Source organism: Macaca mulatta, chromosome 7 (genome assembly GCF_049350105.2).
Source record: "Macaca mulatta isolate MMU2019108-1 chromosome 7, T2T-MMU8v2.0, whole genome shotgun sequence".
Classification (NCBI taxonomy): Eukaryota; Metazoa; Chordata; class Mammalia; order Primates; family Cercopithecidae; genus Macaca; species Macaca mulatta.
In genome coordinates this window covers 73,225,082-73,238,206 of record NC_133412.1, presented here as the reverse complement: position 1 = coordinate 73,238,206, position 13,125 = coordinate 73,225,082, and the positions used below count along the sequence as shown (strand labels likewise).

Here is a 13,125-nt window from a genome sequence, read left to right as displayed (position 1 = left end):
TTGGCTTTTGGACAAAGATTCTGGATAGTTCTGAAGCTATAGTGCTGTGCACCAGGGTTGAATGGGGGTCCGGAGAGTCCAGCTTTGCTTGTGCTAACAGCTTATGGCAGCTCAGCTTGTGTAGCAGAATGGGTGCCTTGTAATAGATAGCCATCTGTTTTTCAGTTTATGGAAGGCTTCATTTCTTCTGACTACATTCTGACAGGCAGGTGTTACATCTTTTGTGACTCGAAGGTCATGAGGCTGGTTCTTGGGTTTGACTCTGGGAATCATGCTCATTGATCTGCTTTTCTTATTCATGTCAATGAATACCTACATGTGAAGAAAACTCAAGCTGCACAGTAAACCTAAAGGAAGAAGGTAAAAACCACCTCAAATTTCCATGATCCAGGAGTAACTGCTGTGAACCTTCACTTCCCCATCCTGGTCCCATTTCCCGTTTCCATCCTCATCCGGTTTGCTTTTCCAGGATCTTTACTGCTTCCTTTGATGGGGGTAAGGACTCTCCCTAACCACCCCACCTCCTGCGGGAACTGTTACCCCATCCATAGCCAGCATTTGCTAGCCCAAGGGCAAGTTTATGTTTGCAAATGACATTATTCTTCTATAATTAAAAACATAAAGATCCTTTAGTATTAAATAGTCCAGTGTCCTTAGGGCACAATACTTTTGGATTTCAGCCTGCTTCTGCTGTGTGATCTTGGGAAAGTCACTAACCCCTCTGGGCCTCTATCTCTAAAATGAAGAGGCTGAACCTTTCCAGGTGAATGCAGGTGGGGAAGTTAGGCCTATTTAGGGAATAGAGAACAGCCTGTGGGACAAGTTTGTGCCTATTGTTGGTGCAGTTTAGTAGGAATTGTCAGAAGCTGATAGATGACAGATAGATGATAGATGATAGATGCTTGATAGATAGATAGATGGATAAAAGGGAACCAAATACTGTCTCTGTGGCCTGGGCATTTTTGCCAGGCAGGGGGAATCGCATCGTTGGTGACAGAGTTGTATGGCCCACAGAGGTCAGCTAAGAGATTGGGAGGAGGTTGACGACCTTGTGTGGGAACCGACCTCAGGGGGATGGATGAGGTTGGGGCCCCTTAGGGGTCTCGGCGCTTGGCGTTTGGACTCCCCTTCTCTGTGGGTCTAAACTGGCTTCCTTCTGCTGTGGGATTTTGTTAACACTACCCCTTTAGTGATTTTGCATTTTTTTGTTTTGTTTTGTTTTGTTTTCTGCTGACCCTCATTAGCAGAGGTTTTGCTCTTACACACTGCATTGTCCCAGTGACTTCTTATATGCCAGTCACTGGTGGGTAAATGCCAGAGGGACACTGAGGACTCATCAGGAGGGCTCAGCCTCCTCTCAGAGAGGAAGCCAAGGTGGCCAGATTACAATTTGTTTTTTTCTGGTAAATGTCATGGATAGGAAATGTTATTTGTGAGTCTCAAATATCCACCAAGGGCAAAGGATGCCCTGAAGACAAACAGGAATTGAGTGCTCATTTCCTTGGCCCTGAAGTGATGCATTGCCTCTGTGATGTCACAGTTGGCCCCCTACAACCTAGTTCAGCCTAGCACAGTATATGACAGTGGTCACCGGCTTTTTACCTGGGCAGGATAGCACCTGCACATCAGGGAAAACAGACCAAGCTCTCACAAGGGCAATATCATCCTTTGGAATTTGTTTACTTTTAGTTACATACTGGTCAGGAGCTTTTAAGTGAATAAGACCATTTTCCCAATGAGCAGTGTCATAGACATTGAGGACTCTCTTAAATCAGAAGATGAATGAATGGATTGAATCTTTGCTGGGATAATATGCAAACCAGCTAATATGTGCCTTACCTGGACATCCCAACAGGTAATAAATGGGAAAATGTTAAAGGGGAGTAGTTGGGGAAGAACAATGAACTTGGAAAAGCCATTCTCATCAGCACAGAAGCACTGAAAGAAGGTGTAGATCTTCATGGTGAAAAGTGGGAAGCAAGGAGTGATGACTGACAAAGACCTAATGTCTAACGTCTAATGTGTGCTGGGGACAGTCGGAAAAGCCTGTGGGTACAGAGAAAAGTAAGACATTACAAGTCCTTGTGTATATTTTGGAGACAGAGTCCCTAAGCTCACCTGGTCAGTAAGTGTCTCTTGAATGAGTGAATTGGACAGTGTGGACTCCATTCTGCAAAAAGCTTGATTGGAGGCAAGTGGAAAGGACCTTGGAAAATTAACCAAAATACAATGAAGCTCCTTCCTAAATACCGATGGCTAAAGAACTTCAACTTGTCACTTTTGTATGAAACACTTCATTGGACCGAATTGTCCTCTAAATTTAATGTTAGCATTCCTTCAAGAGTCTTCGCTTTCTTTTTTTGCCTGCACTGTCTGCATTACAGTGCAGTAAGACAGACTTTTCTTGTGAAATGATATAGGTAAGATTTAGAAGATCTGAACACCTCTCTGCTTTGGAATTCGTGGTAGCTAAAGTGTAAATAGATTCACACATCTGACAACCAAAGTCAGAAATTCACGTGGTCTTGCACTGTTCTGGTGTACAAGTTGGTTTCAGAAGGGGCTTGGTGTTTGAAAGGTGCTGTAAGGAGTGGAAGAATCAATGCCATCTTCAGATGTTTGTTCCAAGTCACAAGCAAACCCTGCTTGAAATCTGCTGGCAAGGCTTTGAATGACACAGAGCCTGACTTGTTCACTTCATGTTTGTCCAGCTTCCATGGCATGCGGAAGAAGTTGGTCGGCTTGGGAATATGCTGAATCAAGCCACATAACCAACCAATGAGAGGGGGCTCAAGCTTCTTTCAAGCCGGGCAAACCTTTAGTTGTTAGAAGCCCATACTTCCTATGTAGTGGTTTAGGAAGGACACAGACTTACCTGTAGGTTTCTTGCCAAAAAATAGAATTGTGATCTGATCAATCTTCCAACTATTTAATTTATAGAAAGTATGGGCCAGCGCGGTGGCTCATGCCTGTAATCCCAGCACTTTGGGAGGCCTAGGCTGGCGGGTCACGAGGTCAGGAGATCGAGACTGAGACCATCCTGGCCAAGAAGGTGAAACCCCCATCTCTACTAAAAATACAAAAATTAGCCGAGTGTGGTGGCACGCACCTGTAATCCCAGCTACTCAGGAGGCTGAGGCAGGAGACTGCTTGAACCTGGGAATCGGAGGTTGCAGTGAGCCAAGATTGCCACTGCACTCCAGCCTGATGATACAGCAAGACTCCTTCTCAAAAAAAAAAAAAAAAGTATGGAAGATAGGGGTTCATATCAAACAACACTATGGGAATGAAATCCACTGGATTCAGAATGTGGAAATTCTAAAAGAGGCCACATTTCTTCAGTAAATACATGGGAAAAAAAAGACGGGGGGGAAGTGGTGTTAATGAAAGAAACTTTGAAGGGACTGTAGCAGATGCAATTGATGTTCTGCCTACCTTCACTCCACTTCTACCTCTACAGCTTGCTGGAGGCTGTGTGCCAGGAACACCTGTGACCCTTTCCCCGAGGGCATTTATTCTTTCCCCAAGATTACACATGGTAAGTGGAGCAGAGTGCCGGAGAATTAATGACCTAGAGAGTTAATGTCTCTGGAAGCAGTGCTGGGCCAAAGATGGGTGGAGAGCTGGTGGACAAATACCCCAGCTTCCTTCCCTCTACCCCCAGGGTTGGGAAAACTCTCAGTGATGCCCCACACTGTTTTCCAGAGTTGCCCAGAGAGACTGAGCTTCATTTGCCCCCAGCGGTAATGCACCCTTTGTTGGTGCTCCTCCCACTGTCTCATTTTCTGGTTCCCCTACCAGTTTCACTGGGGTCATCTCCCAAATAAACCATTTGCACTGAAATCATTGCCTCCGGGTCAGTTTCTAGGAGAAACCAAAGTGGGACAGGGACAAATCAATCCAGTGCAACAAGTGAACCTTATTTTCATCTGGATTCAAACAACCCATCTGTCAAAAGGCATTTATGAGTTTAATATGGAAACAGGATCATAGATGGAATATTAGATGATTTTAAAGATTGTTCTTTAATTTCTTTAGGTTTGATTGTTGGTTCTTGGTTATTTTTTTAAAAAAGAGTGCTTATCTGCTAGAGATCCATGTTGCAGTATTTACAAATGAAATGATAACGATGTCCGTGATTTGCTTTAAAATAATCCAGTGGTGGTGGTGGTGGTGGTGGTGGAGGGGCACCAGGGAGGGGATCCAGGGGATATAAGGGGGGCAAAACTTTAATAACTGTTGAAGCTGGGTGATGGCGACATGGCGGTTCATTACAAAGGTTTTGTGGTATATTTAAAATCTTTCATAGTAAAATGTTAAACAAAAAAAAACACATGTACACCTTTCTGGTCTCCCTCCTCTGAGGCAAGATTAAATGATCCTCTTTCCAGCCATGTCACTGTGACACACCAGCTCTGTCTTGGGGGATCCGTGGCTCAGCAAGTGAGTCCTTAGTGTCTTAGTTCATGGCCCTCCTCCATGCTGGTGACCTTCACCTCCTCCATTACATCCACTCATCCCATAGCCAGACTGGAGCTTTGGCACCACCCAGACCTGCTTTAACCTGAGTTCTTAAATTCCATCCTGTGAGCTCCTGCCCTGAGCTATTCCTCTGGTTCTGTTGCAGCAACTTTCCAATTTGTAACCCCCCATGTAATCATAACTCATGTGGTCTTGACTGTTAAGTACCAGAACTGCTGGGCGGCAGGGAGGGGAAGCCTGGAGACCAGAGGTCAGGCCAGGTTGTGGGGCTTCTCCTGTAAAGAGTCTTCAGCAATTCTAGTGGGATATCCAAGAGGATGTTGTGACTTTGGCCTTGGCCAAACACCCCAGGGGTATTATAATGGGGGCAGCCACTGGGAGAGGGAGTGCCACCATGGCTCTAAGAGGAAGAATAGAAACTTCAATTGGGAGGGATCCAATAGGGGAAGAGTTCAGTTCTCAGGGAGAGAGGATTGGAGAAGGCTTGAGTTGTTGTTAGGGCATTAGCCAGATGGCCAGGACTTTTCCAGAGGGAAGCTGGGATATAATCAGGAAACTAGGGCAGAAGCCTAATTCTGCATACTGGATGCATGGGCCAGGTTTGGGTGGGTCTCCTGCCCAAGGCTTGCTGCAGCTATGCCAGGCTTTGGGTGGCAGGAGGAATAGCAGAGCTCAGCCACTGGAGGGAATGAGCCTGTGCCCACGGGGCTAGTTTCTCATGGGCTCGGTCACTGGAACAGGTTGAGTGAGGGTGACCATGGAGAACCTGCAGCCTGAAGATCTTTTATATTTGGCTTATTTATTGAGAGGTCTCAGCTCTGCACATACATAGGAATTGGTTTTATTTTTGCTAATCACTGCTTTCCACTGTGCTGAAGCAAATTCTTCTCTGCTTCTGTGGAGTAGGACTCTTGAGAATCCTTTGACTGGAGCCACGTATTTCCTGCCATGTTTAAGTTTTAAAACCTTTTTATTTCTGTATGACTTAGTCCCTTTTTTTTTTTTTTTTGAGGTGAGTCTTTCTCTCTTTCTCTGTCACCCAGGCTGGAGTGCAATGGTGCCATCTTGGCTCACTGTAACCTCTGACTCCCAGGTTCAGTGATTCTCCTGCCTCAGTCTCCTAAGTACCTGGGACAACAGGCCCGTGCCACCGTGTCTGGCTAATTTTTGTACTTTTAGTAGAGACAGGGTTTCGCCATGTTGGCCAGGCTGGTCTCGAACTCCTGGCCTCAAGTGACTCGCCTGCCTCAGCCTCCCAAAGTGCGGGGATTACAGATGTGACCCACCATACCTGGCCCCTTTTTGTTTTGAAAACATCAGTTTCTACCCTGATTGACAGTTTGTCCTCAGCAGCATGGGCAAAGATGGGATCCTGGCTGCTGGTAGCGGAAGAGGGTGCTGTGGTCAGGCTGTGTGCACCTCCTCCCTCTCCCTTTTCCAGATGCTCCTTCCCTTGGTGCTGGGCACAGGAAGGACAGCTGGAGAGGCTTAGTTCTATGTGTCTCCCACCTGCGGAGGGTGTGTTGGGGTTCCTAGTCTTGCTCTGATCCCCCCAGTTCTCCTGGTGTGGCATCTGTGTCTTCCTGTGGTCCCATCTGTGGTATATAGTCCCACCTTCTTTTCCTGGTGCTGTTTCCCTTACCCTTGAAGCTGTCTGGACAGGCCATGGCTCCTCTCCTGCTGCTCTCCCAACCTGCACCTTCTTGTTGACTCAGGGAAACCACTGGAGTCTTCTTTCATACCCTCTGAGGGCCATAGAGAATGGTATTCCTTCCCTGAAGGCAACTCTAGTCTTTGCAAGTGGTTTTCTTGGAGTCCCTCCGAATTGGCTTTGAGAAAGGGAAAGCATCCTCATCAGTTTCCTATGAGAATGTGAGGGAATAAGAAAAGTAGCTAATAGTTCAGGTGTGGTGGCTCATGCCTGTAATCTCAGCACTTTGGGAGGCCGAGGTGGGCGGATCACTTGAGGTCAGGAATTCACGACCAGGCTGGCCAACATTGCAAAACCCCGTCTCTACTAAAAATACAAAAATTAGCTGGGCATGGTGGTGTGTGTGCCTGTAGTCTCAGCTGCTCGGGATGCTGAGGTGGGAGAATCGCTTGAACCCAGGAAGTGGAGGTTGCAGTGACCTGAGATTGTGCCACTGCACTCCAGCCTGGGCAACAGAGTGAGATTATGTCTCAAAAAAAAAAAAAGAAAAGAAAAAGAAAAATAGCTAATATTTACATAGTGCAGTTGTAAGAATGTTAAATATTTTAATTGGTTTAATCTTTGTGATAACCAATTCGAGTAGACATTATTCTCATTTTATAAATGAGGAATCCGAGGACCAGAGTGGATGTATATATATAGCCCTACATCACATGGTTTATAAGTTGGCAGATCTGGGACTTGAACCTTGTCTTTCTGGCTTAGGTGTTACATGTCACTCTTGTCACACTGAAGGGTCCTTCTTTTCCTCTCTTTATGTTGATTTCCTCTCTTATATTGATTGAGTGGGAGGCAGGGGAGTGGTAAGAGCAGGGGACCAGTTTTGACACCTCTTGGAAAGTTGTGCTGTAGTAGCTGGCATCATGGCTAGAAACTTGTCGGTGACTCTGACTGTGGACTGTTGTGAGCTTTCAGTCATTAGCTTCAGACCTTAACTGTGATTCCAGGTCAGGAGGAAAGTTCCACTCAACTTGCTATTTGTCCTGTAGCTCAGCAGTATTGACAGGCCTGGCTCTTTTCCTGAAGCTCTTTTCCCCAAGCTGGATATCTTAGGACTTCTCTTCCTTTCCTGCCTGCCCAGATCCCATGCAGGGCAGCTCCCTTTCTCACAGACCCCTGCAAACTGCTCCCTCCACTATCTTTCCTATGTCTTTTGCCAACCTCAAGCCTTGGAGCCCTCTAACATCTGTCTTCTCTCCTATCCAGGGGCTGCCAGGAACTGCTGGAGAAAATCTTATAATTGTGCTAATGTTACATATTTATGGCTTCAGCTTCAAGATAAGTCATTAATCCTTTATTATGTTCTTGAATGGCTTCCTCTTCCACTCTTTGTCATGGCTCTTGAAGACCCTTTACAGCCCCAAGACCCCATGGTATTAGTCCTACCTTCTTGCCCATCCCCCCATCTTCATGCTCTCCTTTACTGACACTTACCTTGAGGTTATCTACTGGGTCATCTAGAGCCTATTGTTCAAGGAATGCAGTCTTGCAAGCCTACTCTGGACCTCTGGACCTGAGCAGCTGACCTCTTCTTCCACGCCCCTCTTCTCGCTATCTCTTTTATCAATAAATACAGAGAGCTTTGTAAAGCTCAGGGCCCTTCTCCACTAGAGGCAAGGTGCCCCCGACCCCTTCTTCCAAACATATTTTTTTGTCTCTTATCTTTATTCCCACATTCGAACTCCTTTGTTCAGTCCCCCAAGGTCCATGCAGGTTACAATTTAGCAAGTTTAAATCTTATTGTTTAAATCCTCCCCTTGACTCTGTCTCCCCTTAGGCCTCCCGTGTCTCACTCTTTTCTTCATTGCTGGACTTTTAGAAAGCATATCTCTACCCACTGCTTTCACTTCCTGATCATGTATCACTGTCAACCAATGTAATCTACTGCCCCCTCCGTCACACAATGGATCTACTTCAGTTAAGTTACCAACGTCTTCTTAAAAGATGAATCCAGCAGGCATTTGTGTCTTTATTTTTCGCAGCTCTGCTTTGTTGTGCATTTTGACCATCTTCTTCTGGAAACGTCTTCTACTGTGATTCCTACCACACCACTGCTGGTTAAACTCTTAACTCTCTGTTCACTATGTTTTATTTTCTGGCCTCTCTTTCTCTGTCCAACTTTTTAAAATCAGTGATCACGAGGAGTTTGCTATTGGTCATCTAGTCTTTTCACTTGGTTCATGTTTCGTGTGTGATACCATGACTCTCATGATAACCCATGTGATCACCTGTTCATAATTCCTGTCCTGACATTTCTCTTGAGCTTTAGGCAGCCCATCTGGACAGCTCTACTTGGACACCCCCACACACCTCAAATTAGTTTTCAAAAAATATATTTTTTAAATCCATCCAAACATTTTCATCACTCCAATTTACTAGAAACTATAAAACCAACCTTCATCTTTGGGCATAGCACTCTGGAGCTGATTACCCCCGCTTCAATCCCGACTCCTCTCTTGATTAGGTGGGTGAGCTTGGGCAAGTAATCCACCTTTCATGTGTCTTAGTTTCTGGAAATTAAGCATATCTTCCTTGAAGGATGGACATGAAGATAAAATTAGATAATAAAGGCAAAGCTCTTGGCAAAGGGCTCAATATATAGTAACTTCCACCAAATGCCGTGTTTTGTTATTGTTGCCATTATTTTATTCATTCAACACTTTTGAGTGTCCTCAGTGATTCACTTGGCATTGTGCTAGGGACTCACTCCACACCCTTATCTCTCTACGTTCTGTAGATTTTTACCTCTTAAGTGCTCTAAGATCTGTCAATCTCTCTCTGCACCACCATCACTCCTCAGGGTGGGGCCACATTACTTATCATCTACATTGCCACCTCTCCCACCTATTTTCTCTCCCACTCCAGGCCATCCCACTGTGGCCAGAGGGATCTTCCTAAAACAGGAATAGTCACCCCCTACTGAAAATCCTTCAGTGGCCCTTCAGTATAAACTTGTACTGCTTCCCATTGGTTGTCAAGCCCTTGTGTCTGCTGGCCTAGCTCTAGCCATCGGAGCTACTTGGCAGTTTCCATACCATGCCCTGTTGGGTTATCCCTCTGGACCAGGCCCATGTTCTTCCTTCTGCTGAAATAAGCTTCTCCTCCACCTCCCTCTATTGTCCTCCTGGTGTTTTGCTTTCTCCTCCTTTAAGATTCTGTTGAAGCATTACCTGCTGCTTTAGAAATTTTAGGAATTTTTACCCCCTTTTCCTTCCTCTTCCCCCACCTGCTCAGGGTGGGGGATGGGTTGCTTCATTCTCCGTGTTCTTACAGCATTTTATACATATCTTGCCTCTCATGATAAGGGTCTCTATCTTTCTTACCCCTAGGTTTTTTAATGTCTAAGGCCTAGAAAGGGAGATTTACAGTTAGCAGTATTTTATTAAATACTTAACTCTTTGAAGTCATAAATGTGAAACTGATTCTACATTAAACTTTAAAAAATAACTTACAAATCTTATAAATTCATTTGTAAATCTGATATTTGTTAAAATGAAAAGCACTTGTCTTTGAACAATGTTTAATTTATAAATTTAACCAATTAAATCCCTCAATTAATACTATTTATAAATTCTGTTAATTTCCCTTAAACATTTTAAAGGGTAGTCATATATGTAATCATATTTCAATTAGTCATCCGGTTCTCACTAAGATCCAAATCTGACCAAAGAAACAAATGTCATTCACTAAATAAATGTTTACTGAGTGCCTAGCATGTGTGGTAACTGCTCTAGCCTTGGAGACTCAGTGATTAATAGTCAATGAAATGACCACTGAATGATAAATACCAAGAATCGTGCCAACTGTAAACCTTAGTAAATGATTATTAGTGTTTTAACTAGTGTCACTGCAACCTGAGTAAAGTATATAAAATTCTATCAGTACACAGGACCTTAGAACAAACAAATACACAACAATTACACAGTAGGGCCTGGCCACAGAATGAGATCTGAATAAAATCCTGGAAGATGACACAAGAACCCCAAAGCCTCGCAACTCCCTGATACTTAAAAGCTGCATTATTTCAGGAAAAGGTACCAGTCTGCTGAAAAATGGACACAGGACACTGGAGAAGATCATCTGAAAGGGAGAGGGTTGGGAAGTCCTGTTGACTGCTAATGTGGCAGCTACTTGATTATAATGAGGGGCTGAACAAATGCCAACTCAGATGGAATCATTCTGGAAGGTGCACCCATATTCTGAGTCCAGACCCTAATCTCCAGTCAATAACATGGAGCTTGGCTTTATTGTGGTTCCCAATATGTTACAGAGTAACCACAGCTGGCCTGAGGTGGTCATTGTGCTGTCCTTGATTGGGCAAATTACTTGGAAATTTGAGATAAGGAAATAAATCCCTGGTGTCAATGCTTCTGTATTGGATATAATGATAGTAATAAGGTATATTGATAGTAATAAGCTTTGCAGGCATTTTTAGGTGTGTGTTTTGTTGCTGCCTTCTTTTGAGACCCTCCTCCCTGACCACACTTTCGCTGGAGTTTACAGAGCAGGCTGGAGTTCATCGATGAAGCCCTGGACCAATGTGGCCTTCAGGCCCCACATGCTGAGCCCTGTCAAGTGCCACATCTCTCTCCACCATTGGTCTTGGATGAAGTGCTGCACCAGGGGCCTAGAACCTGGCTTCTCCAGTGGCTGTCCAAGGGCTGGAGGGTGAAACCCGGAAGTGTTGGGTCTTTGGCTCCTATGGTGAATCTTAACCAATGGGAGAGGATAGGATGGCACTGGACAGATCAATTTCCCTTCCTTTCTCCCTTCCAGGGACTACTCTAAGGTGCAGTTTCTTCTTGCAGCTCTTTCTAAGAAAGTCCTGTGTGCTGATAGACATACTTGCCTAGTGGCCTGGCTTGTTTTGAAGGTGGCTGGTGCAGTTATACCCTTTATCACACAATCCTTGGACTCTTTCTTGGCCTTGCTCTCTCTTTCCTCACTCTTACTGTTCTGGGCTAGTACCTCGCACAATAAGTTGTCATCACTTTAATCCTTGTCTCAGGCTCTGCTTTCTAGAAGACAGGGGCTAAGAAGGCCCTTTGAAAAGAGTTATAACTGTGGATTTTGGGATATTTTTTCTTGTCCTCTGTGTATCCTTGAAACTTAGTACTTTTTGGAATTGGCTTATGCTGTTAATGACCTTTAGACCAGAAAATATTACAGTTTTAAACTATTTTCACCTGAAGTTTTTAGTGTTCCAGAGTTATATGCTTCTCAGAAATAAGCAAGAACTCTGCAATTCTTTGAAGGCCAACAGCTTGTAACACTGTTTATAGCATAATTAACAACTTTATGACATTTATGAAAGTAAATGGATTAAATTTTTGATTATTGTCTGGAAAAACTATTTTTGCATTTTATGAAACTTAAGTAACTCAAGTTATGCTATATTTCATACATAAACTGAACTTTAATTTTAGATTCGTGAAGTATTAATATATCATAAAAGTACTTCCTGTGCTAATATTTTTTTCTCTTCCTGACTTATATATTTAAAAAAAATTCAATTTGCTAATCATGATCCTGTTTAATATTCTTGGGAAGGTTAGAGGTGGAATTCAGAGTGAGATTATTAGCGTCACAAGAGGAACAGGTATTGAAAGGTCAGTTTATTCAATTTCATGTTTGGATGCAAGATCTCAGTTACTCATCCTACACATGAGAAAACGCATCTTGCATTTAAGACTTACTGGCTTCTGGCCAGGTGCGGTGGCTCGCGTCTGTAATCCCAGCACTTTGGGAGGCCTAGGCGGGCAGATCACCTGAGGTCAGGAGTTCGTGACCAGACTGGCCAACGTGGTGAAACCCCATTTCTATTAAAAATACAAAAATTAGTCAAGTGTAGAGGCCCACGCCTATAACCCCAGCTACTTGGAGGCTGTGGCAGGAGAATCTCTTGAACCCGGGAAGCTGAGGTTGCAGTGAGCTGACATCGCGCCACTGCACTCCTGCCTGGGCGAGAGTGAGACTCCGTCTAAAAAAAAACAAAAAACTTACTGGCTTCTTTTTAGTCACAGTTTGCAGGAAAGGAAGGGAACCTAATAACTCATTAGAAAAATAGGTGTTTTATAAATAATGTTAATTGCAGCTATTTGACTAAGCTTTACTCTAGGAATAATATAAATTTAATCTGAAGAATAGTTTCAAGTTGTTGGAAGAAGTGATGTATCTTTAGATGAAGTGACAAACTATGTGTCTAAATTATAGCCTTTTCCCAAGGGTCTACTGACTTTTTAGGAATGCCCTTCACCTGGGTGGGATGCCTTTCCCTCATCAGTGTGTGGAAATGGACAGCAGATTAGCATCCCGGAGCCTAAGGGTTTGCTGAGTTGGTGATCACAATCAGCAGCACCTTCCTTCGGTGTCCCAGGGCAAGCGAGTAACCACTGTCATGTTTGGTGTAATGGTGAGTGGAGGCACCCCACACACAGTAGGAAACAGGGGAGGCCGAGGCCTCCACACCCACGTGTGCATACTTCCTGGATTCAGCGTGTGTCTCCCAAATTACCCAGGAATAGGACTTAATGCCTTATATCTGTGACTTTTGGAGCACCCAGCTGTGCATATTTGGAGGTACCTTATATATGCCTGTGTGAATGAATAAACGGATGGATGTGAATAAATGAATGGGCCTGAGGTTTTTGTTTTGTTTTGTGGCAAAGTCTCAGTCTGTCACCCGGGTTGGAGTGCAGTGGTGCCATCATGGCTCACTGTAGCCTCGACCTTCTGGGGCTCAAGAGATCCTCCTCCCTCAGCCTCCCGAGTAGCTAGGAGTACAGGCATGCTCCACCTTGCCTGGCTAATTAAAAAATACATATATTTTGTTGAGAGGAGGTTTCACTATGTTGCCCAGTTTGGGGGCTCAAGGTTTTCTCATGGGTTTATTTGCTAATTGTATTTCTCCTGTTATGACTTGTTCATACCCT

The 13,125-nt window shown here is 44.3% G+C and overlaps 1 protein-coding gene across 7 annotated transcripts in view; it reads left to right on the top strand.

The window, feature by feature from the left end:
- The window catches only part of SH3GL3 (SH3 domain containing GRB2 like 3, endophilin A3), a 165,725-nt gene that overhangs the window by 35,818 nt on the left and 116,782 nt on the right, over nucleotides 1-13,125 (top strand). For 2 of the 7 annotated variants that reach the window (XM_077940160.1, XM_077940158.1), the window contains exon 2: nucleotides 1,705-1,855. The exons of the other annotated variants lie outside the window; for them this stretch is intronic. The gene's annotated coding sequence lies outside the window, so the exon portion shown is untranslated. The remainder of the gene's footprint in view (nucleotides 1-1,704; nucleotides 1,856-13,125) is intronic. 7 annotated transcript variants of the gene reach the window in all.